The sequence below is a fragment of the Protomyctophum parallelum genome, assembly GCF_964188405.1.
Source record: "Protomyctophum parallelum genome assembly, chromosome: 11".
Taxonomy (NCBI): domain Eukaryota; kingdom Metazoa; phylum Chordata; class Actinopteri; order Myctophiformes; family Myctophidae; genus Protomyctophum; species Protomyctophum parallelum.
The window spans coordinates 14233345-14243076 of NC_139707.1; the positions used below are offsets into that span (position 1 = coordinate 14233345).

Consider the following 9732-nt stretch of genomic DNA (forward strand, 5'->3'; position numbering starts at 1 on the left):
GTAGGTGGGTTGTAATTTGCATTAGATTTTTATTTACTTTTATTCAGAAAAGTACACATCTTTTAGTTGGTATTTAAGACTGAGCCAGTTAACCAGTTTGAGTGCACACAAGAACGTTCTGTACACTCACTGTTGACACTCTTACCTGCCAAAACGGAGGTCTCCGTCCTATCAAATAGTTACGCCCCACACCCCGGACGGAGATTAATCAAAAGACGGAACATTAATCATTTCATAACCGAGCGCAACAGTCTACAGGCTGGGACCGTCGATTGGGGAACAGTCAATGTCATTTCCGGTTGGGACGTCATCCAAAGTGGTCCCCCTCCATTTTAATGGATGGGATGAAAAATCTTAAAACGTGAATAACTCTTAATCTTTGGTTAGAATTGGAAGCATTGATTTAGATTATGTTTTTGACGGCCCATCGCTGTCCCGTCGCTTGTCACGTTAAAAGTAATCATACCTTCCGGCTACATCTAACTACTTCTGGGTCCTTCCAAGGTGGTGCGGAGCAACCTTGAAATAGCTGCAAATCTGAAGCTGCAAATCGCTGGGCGTTAAGGGTGTTAACAGCGGGCTGTGTTACAAAGCTGAATTAACAATTGACCAATTTAATGGATTTATATATTCAATAATAATCAATACATTTGCTTCTGAATCAGATGCTGGTACATGTGTCATCTGTCATTAAAAGGTAGGGACAAGAAAGTGGCCGCACACACTGATGGTGCCAATTTATTTTAGGACGTTGAGAATAAGTGAACCATTCTTTTTCTCTGAGTCCTAAAATACATTATTTGGGGCTTTGTCTGTGTGTAGGGGCCACTTTCTTGTCCCTTGAAGATTGACGGAAAAACGCAGGTAAAAATCAGAACGCGTCCAGTGTGCAGGGACCTTAACCCTAACCACACGCAGACGCCACAGGTGATTTGTAACCGGCAACGCATGTCGGGAGCCATGGGTTATTTGTAACCGGCCACAGGTGATTTTTAACCCGCAGCGTATGTCAGACTTTTGGTATGTCGGCTAAACGTCTTCCCCCCAACATAACGGTCAGATGCTGCTCTATTTTATATCCCTGAAATTATTCTATGTTGGTATTAAATGCAAGCATCAAAGAAGACATGCACAATAAATTACACACATTTAGAAAAAGCTTCAACAGTTTTTTCCCCATTTGTTGAAGAAATCTGTAATGATTGATGAGCAAATCACATCATAAGAAATGTAATCAAGCACTGGAACAAAGCCAGGTAGTCTGCTATGACGTATAGCATACATGACTCACATACATGGTTGAGGTTTGATCTGTAAGGTTCTCACCAAGTGTTCATGTGTTTGCTTTGAAATACCACAAATAAGGTTTTATTTGTGGCACTGCAGTTGCAGAACAACACATTCTGAACTATTTCCAAAGACACCACTGTTTTACTACACAACACCCATACACCCCCATACATGCAAACAATCACTCTGTTACACTGTTACACTTTGAATGTACAGTAACAGTGCCCATACATGTGTGCGTATGTTTGAGGGGCACTAGCCCCTCCAACGCCTGGCTTTCTGAAATTACTGTACGTCGCATTGTGGCCAAGTCTATGGACTTTTAATGACGTAAAAATGATGTCATGTGGCAGCCAAGTTGATGGACTTTGAATGTTTGTTTAAAGAAGTGAGGCTTGACACAAGTGTGATTTTTGTAAGACTAATGGTTTACTACTTACTGTATGTGGGCACTTTCATGTGCACTCAATATTTGTTTCCAGTGCTTCACGTTTCCTGTTGCTACTCAGTTTAGTTCCACATGTGACTTGGTGATCAAAGTTATTTACTGTATACTATAGCATAATGTGTTTGGTACAAAGTAGTAGAAATGGACATTCTGTTTCTATGAGTATATGATTGTGGTTGTTTTTGGTGTTCACTGTGAAATGTCTTCGATCAAAATGTCAGGTCTGCCATTTATGGGGGGGATCTGAGATAATCAAATGATTGCTGACATTGTTGCCATCCTCAAAGTCTCTCCTTGTGCATTTATCCTGCATTTTACTTGAACATTATAGATTAGGACCAAATTAGAGATTTTACACAAAACTCAATAACTTGAAGCCCATACCTTTTTCATGCATTATAAACATTTATAATTAATTATGATCTGCTTTTAACACTGTACAATTACAGTTCCATGTATAAATTCACATTCTTTCAAAAATGGTACAGCAGAAAAAACGGATATGTCATCACAGGCTGTAAGGCTCATTAACATACAGAATTGAATGAACTGGTGGCAGAGAAACCCCAAACCAGTAATGTATGTAAAAGCCTGAAAACCTATACCACTTGAAATGTTTGAAAGCTAGAAAAGGAAATTACCTCACAGGCCCATTCTAATGGGTTTGAGCAGGTAAATAAGGACACAAATGCAGTGCTTGGATTTGGTGACACACAGACACAGTCCTCAATGTCAATTTTCGCTCGGAGTGGAATTGACATCAAGGCCATTACTGTGTGGATCTATACGTGGCTGCTGTGTCTGTACTGCTGTATTATATACACATTTGGAGCCCCGTCATTGTGGTCGAGTTTAGTGCCAGAAATTAAGACACTGAAAGATCGGTGGGATATTTACGTAAAGTCTGAAATACTGAGAGAGTCTGCAACAAACTTAACAAACAGTTCATCACAACCTGAATGTTAACATTAATGACGGCAATGAATATGTTTAGAATCAAGAGACACTGTTCAGAATTGCATTGGCTTACTTTGTCTGTTTGCAAGTGAAGCGTTCTCATTTATTAAGTGTTACCACTGTATTTTGTAGTCGGGTCACTTGATGTCTATTTTTCTGCTTCTAGAGTGAATTCAATGGTGTTAGCTGGTACTTGTGCAGAACTTTGCTGAGAACTGCCATCTCTGAGGGACCTGTTTATACATTAGATTTTTGAGTGGTGCAACCATAGGGTGCAGCCACTCCAATGCCCAGCTTTGTCCGTCCCTGGCTGTGTCTGTCTATATGTACTTATAGGGTACCAACAGAGGGCGCTGTTAGCCTGTTGCACCACTCACTTCAGACAGGTCTCGTTTTGTTTTCTTGGAGAGGTTCTACTGTAGACAGGAGTTATAAATGGACAGATTTGTTCCTCAGGTTTAAGCATTGTTATGACTTCTTTAAAAAAGGGATTGGTTTGGTGTGTTTTCTATATTTTTCACCTTTTTATCAGATGATAAGGGAATAATGTGCAATTTTGAAGCACCATTGCTGTTAAAATAAATTGATAAAGAGCCAGCTGTGTATTCCTTGGTTACTACCTTATTTTAATATGCCCATGATTATCATTATTAAAGTATATAATCATGATTATTATGCTACATGTGATGATTGACACAGGACGGGTGTAATACAGAGATGTCTGAAAACAACATCTAGGCGTACTAAACTGCACTCATCCACAGAATATACAAATACAAGTATATCAACTTATGCTGGCTAAATCTAAGTCAGTGTAAAAAGGGTTGAATCATGCATTTTGCAATAAAAGGATGAAATTCTGTATGAAAACAATCTGCATCATCAGAATCCATTTACGCATTGTAAGCCATTTGACAGTGCCTGCCACTGGCCACTGGGGGCACTGTATAGCCCCCTCAATACCATATGGATTTGTTTCTGAAACTACTCATTTCCTGAAGAACCAGGTTTCATTCTAGCCATGGAATCATGGCTTTAATTTAGATCTGGGCACCAGGTGGATACAGTTAACTACTATATTACTGAGCTCTTGTCCCCTCCTCTGTACCCTGATGTGCTCCGTGTGGCTTTCCTTTCCTTTCCTAAAGGTCCCTAGAAGGGCCTAGCTGTAGGCCTGCGCATACCTACTGTAGTTACTAAGAGATGGGGCTTTTACTGCCCAAGCTCCTAACTATGGAATGTCCTACAAGAGGCTCTTCAACATGCTGTCTCTCTTATCTTTTAAATAACGTATAACAACATACGTATGTATGTTGAAAAATCATTAATATAAATAAATAGAATTCTATGATTGTTCATATCATAGTTCTATCGCAATTTGAATGTGTATATTGTCCAGTTTATTGTGCAGCACTTTAACTCATTTTTTAAAAGTGCTATACGAGGTGTGTCGAGACTGTGTTAGCCACGCTCATGAAAGTAAGTTTTATGTCGCTGTCGTGCAATATCTCACCACTATTCTGCTATAATATTGTTCACTTCTCTCACTTTGTGCTTCTGTTTCATGCTGTCGTGTAGCAGCACCTCTGTTACCCTCTGTCACGCACCTGGAGGTAGCACAAACATGAAGAAAATACGGTAATCAAGTTGTGGGTTACCAGTGTCGTACCCGATAAACATTACACTTCCAAGTATGACCCGGAAACCAAGAGATGGAGCAGGCAGTGCTCTCAACTTCACCCACGCCAATGCAAGAAGGCATGCATGTTCAAATCAAAGATCAAGGTCATGCTGATCTCATGCGTCGACCATAAGTGTGTGGTTCATCATGAGTTTGTTCTTCAGGGTCAGACAGTCAACCAGCACTTCTACCAGCAGGTAGTAGGTAATCGCCTGCATGACTGGGTTTGGCGCAGCGGGCAGGCTCTGTGGAGAGACAAGTTGTGGCTGCTCCACCATGACAATGCCACCGGAACCGCATACGGCACACATCGCGCTTACTGCAGGCTCTGTCTCGGTTTCCGGGTCATACTGGTCTGGAAGGGTTAGGTTTAAGGTCGGGGTTAACCCCAACCCTAGCCATAACCTTAACCTGTCCCAACTTAACCAGGAATTTCAAATTGAATCTTTGCTCCATGTTTGTGCCACCTTTAGTTGCGGGACAGGGTAACAGAGGGTGTGCTACATGACAGCCTCCCTGGTACATGAAGCACAGAATGAGAAAAGAGAACGGTAGAGGCTCTAGTCTCAGTAGTCTGCGCGTGTCATCATACCCGGAAGTTATGCGGGAACGGCTACTGAGTGGCAAAAAACTTTCTGGCCTTGACAGTCTAAACAGGAAAGTCCTATCGGATTACATTGAACGTTAAATTAATTTTGCCACAGTGCCACTCACTTTATGCATGTGCATACCCCAGTCTATATTATAGCATAGTGGTGAGATATTGTGCAACACAGTCGGCGACATAAGCGGTTATTCGATTCCCATTGAGTCAGGAGTGTGGCTGCCACAGTTCTCTTGGCTGAATGTTGACCATGCAGTTAACATTCAGGGGGCCTATAAGTAGCCTTGCCGAGCCATGAGGCCCATAGGGCAGGAGCCTATCTCCTGTTTCTATAGCGTGAGGCAGCTTGATGTACAAGTACACCCCCTGGACATGACGCTAGCAGGGGGGCTATAATGCACTGCTAAATATCCGATCTTACAATGTGGTACACAGCTATTTTCCAGTTCTACCTGGAACAGAATATTTTAAAATGGGGGTGGGCCATATCAATTTGGGGTTCCTTGACATGAAAATGTTCCACTGCTAATGTATTTTAAATTATATAATTTTTAAGCCACCACCACTCGCTCGCTGATGCAGATTCAATGTTGCCAGGATACTTCAAAGCTGTTATTGTATTGTTTAATTATACCAATGATGTCATTATGGTCCACTAAGACGCGTGACTCCTGCGGCACCTCTGTTATGTGACCACCAGGGGCTCCATGAGATACAGGATCTGAGGGTCCAAAAAATTGGTTGTTTGGACTCCAAACTAAATCACATTTTGCTGCTGTTGTCACTGAAAAAAATCACAATTCTTTGGTCTATTATAAACTCAATTGTATTAGAACTGTATTACAATACATGATTTCCACGAAAAACAATTGGATGGTGCTTTAAATATAGGCTAACTTTGCTACGTGATATAGACAATATTCTGAATCTGATGGTATTCTTTGCTATAGAGTGTTTTCAGGTGGGTTGCACATTAACAAATCAGGAGAGAGTAGTCTACCCAATTATCATCTATTTTATATTGTTCCAGTATGGCTACAAATTTTGACTGTTCATTTATTTGTGTTATCACTTCCAATTTAAATTGTCCTTCCTATCCGATATAGGCTATAGTCTCTATCCTGGTTGGAAACAAATTGGTACCTAGCTATCCCGACCTGGAAACGCATTTTCTCCTTAATACTGTCCTGGAGAGACAGGGAGACCCTTTTTACTGAACATAATCGTACGTCATACAACAACGGTTAGGCTACTATCTGAATAATATAAGCTATTTTAAGGAATATCGCAGGCCTACCTTTTAATTCCACAAGTTGACTATAGCTTACCTTACGTGTGTGTGTGTGTGTGTGTGTGTGTGTGTGTGTGTGTGTGTGTGTGTGTGTGTGTGTGTGTGTGTGTGTGTGTGTGTGTGTGTTAGTGTGCTCCATTGCATTATCATCAGTTCAACGCACGCGCACGGCGTTCTCTGCGGGATGGGTCTATCCCCTTTAAGTCACCGCCCACTGCCGTTTCTACCACAGTAACAAGAACCACATGAACAGACTCTCTTGAGGTATCGCAGTATATTCCGCAGAATCTGCATCGGTTTCCAACATACATGATCAGACCCTATCTGTCGTGCGACCAACAGCGACACCGTTACATCCTCAAGTAAATGTACGCCATCATCAGACATCATCAGCTCCGTGCCGTGCTAGATTCCGACCCAGAATTATTCGGGGCAACAGCGGCGCTGCTCGGATTTGTGCGTCTACTCTCTGCCCCGTCGGTTCTGTTGTTGGACCGGAGAGTCGCTGCAAGACGTGGGGTGAGAGATGCTCGCTAGAGTGGACGACAAGTCGACAACCGCCGGAGTTCTGCGCACACGCACGCCTCTGGACTTTAGCTGCGTTTGAAGAGAGAGAGAGAGCCCGACCTGCCCTCCCTCCGTCCGCAGGACGCGTCGTGAAGAGATTCCAGCCGAACCGAACCGGAGGAGAGCTACGGTAGGGCTGTACTGCCGTCTCCTCTCCTCCTCGGGCCCCCCCGTGGCGCGGCACCCACCCCGCCCGTGCTGCACGTTCACTTGGACTGCGGGAATAACCGACCCCATCCCAACACCGACCTGCAGGTGTGGAAAGCAGCGCTGTCACGCACTGTCGTCTGTAACACCCCGCACCTCTGCGCAAAAAGGTAAATCATATGCGACCCAATGCACCGCCATGGCGGCGCTGTGATGATGATGATGGCATGGTACGGGAATGGAATCTTGTCATGGCTTGTATGCGTATCACGTACTGTATCGTGTGTTACCGCTTGCATTGATTGATTGATTGTGTGTGTGTGTGTGTGTGTGTGTGTGTGTGTGTGTGTGTGTGAGACTGTGTGTGTGTGTGTGTGTGTGTGTGTGTGTGTGTGTGTGTGTGTGTGTGTGTGTGTGTGTGTGTGTGTGTGTGTGTGTGTGTGTGTGTGTGTGTGGGGGGGTTAATCGATTAGGTTAAGCTGCAGGCGTCTTTTCAAGGATATGTGGCATAAAGGAAAATGACGTAGGGAATTCCCACAGTAATCCAATAGCGTGCAATGACAGCACACTGAAGCAGGTCCCCTTTGGACCGCACAGCGCACATGCGTCATGTGCGCAATAAAGAAGCCCCACACTGTAGGATGCAGACTGAGAACCTGCAGCCTACTGACTGTACTGTGGGACTACTGTTCACACTACTGACTACTGTTCACAGTAGGCTGCAGTCTACTGACTACTGTTCACAGTAGCCTGCAGCCTACTGACTACTGTTCACAGTAGGCTGCAGCCTACTGACTACTGTTCACAGTAGGCTACTGTTCACAGTAGGCTGCAGTCTACTGACTACTGTTCACAGTAGGCTGCAGCCTACTGACTACTGTTCACAGTAGGCTGCAGCCTACTGACTACTGTTCACAGTAGGCTACTGTTCGCCTACTGACTACTGTTCAGAGTAGACTGTAGGCTACTGTGCACAGTAGACTGCAGCCTACTACTGACTACTGTGCACAGTCACAGTACTGACTGTACTGTGCACAATAGGCTGCAGCCTACTGACTACTGTTCACAGTAGGCTGCAGTCTACTGACTGTATTGTTCACAGTAGACTGCAGGTTCTCAACGTCGGGTCTGGGGATCACCAGCGGTCCAAATGGAACCGTACAGGTCTTTAACACAGAACGTACAGCCTAAAATGGGTTATATCTCTGAGAGAGAACACAATCTACACTAACATCTGCAGTGCTAAAAAAAACTCCTAAGAGTGTAGCATACACATTTGGTTCCATTTGTACACTGCAGAGTTACAGACCTGTAAGGGTCCATTTGGACCATTGGTGGTCCCCGGACCCAACCTTGTGAACCAGTGCAGTACTGTATAGTGTAGCCTAGCAGGTCAGGATTTAACTTTACCCTTTTGTGTAGCCTCTGGTATACATGTCAGTAAGTAACCTACCCTACAGTTCTGTATGATACAGTATATGGTAATGCACCTGTATCATCAATGAGAATAGTGTAGGCTAGTGGATTGTGTGCATAGACTGAGATCATTGTCCAAAAATAGGATGTTTTCCTTCTCATGAAGCATTAACACCTTACAGGAATACACTCTGACAGCTCAGATTTGTAGAAGGAAGGAGATTATTATTGTTATTATTAGTCCTATGTTTTTATTTGCCAGCATTGATGATGATGATTGTTTACTCTACCACGCCATAAGAACTTGCTTATAGTGGATTGGTGCATTTGTTTTGTGATAGACCAGAAGATCTATAGGTTATGACTTCACGTATCGTCCCTGTGGGTCAAAAAACCTTTTGTGTTTTTCCTAAATTAAAGGTATATTCAGTGATTTCACTTAATTCAAATATCACTTATTTTTTTGTTTTGTTGTGATAATCCTCCCTACTATAGAGTGTGCTGGCCATATAAGGAGTTCCTCCCTGTCCCCAGTTAACCCCTGGGGGTCAAAAAACTGTAGGTTTCGTTTTTAACTCTCTATCCTGATTGGACGAAAGGCTGGGTCCCACAGCCAAAAACGAAACCTAAGGTTTTTAGAGTGAAATCACTGAATATACCTTTAATGTCCTATAACTCACTCCGTGCCACAGGACGCCTTTGGACGCCTCCCCCTTATTGTTCTATTTATATTGTCATTTTACAGTGTTGCACAAAAGTAGCGATGAAAAGGCTAAACACACAGTGTGTCACGAGTGGTCTATATTCGTGACACACTGGCTTATTGCTTATTTGGGATTCAAAACCTATGGCTATAAATGCCCTATAATATATATATATATATATATATAATTGGAAGGAGCATCAGCCTTATTTTGGTTTGAAAGGAAATAGCATCGTAACAACATAATTATTTGTGTCATTGTAAAAATGCCCGTCAGTCATTATTTGACTGAAATTGCCTCTACACCAAATATCTAGTGGAAAACAGCCAGCTACAACAGTATTGCTCAAAACACAACACATTTTGTTTATCAGTTGTAATGAAGTGTTCATTTAAGTTGTAGAGAAAAGTAAACTTATCTAAATATAAATTATAGGCTAATATGCATCGTCATCATAATCAAGTTTTGGTTAAAGTGAATGTGCCTATATTTTTTTTAAGGGACCAAGCACGAAGGGACTGACTTCTTGGTCCCTTATTGTTTTTGTCTTCTTCTGCCAAAAGCAGCAGTTTCTGGCTTAACTGTGCAGTTGGTTTTGGCATTATGGTAGAGGCCTATTCCAAACGG

The 9732-nt window shown here is 42.7% G+C and overlaps 1 long non-coding RNA gene across 1 annotated transcript; it reads left to right on the forward strand.

Moving 5' to 3' along the window:
- The first annotated feature begins 8 nt into the window (after positions 1 to 8).
- On the forward strand, positions 9 to 3292 carry LOC310867185. The gene is made up of 2 exons (XR_014569981.1): positions 9 to 1331; positions 1393 to 3292. It is a non-coding gene; the product is annotated as an uncharacterized lncRNA (long non-coding RNA).
- The last annotated feature ends 6440 nt before the right edge of the window (positions 3293 to 9732 follow it).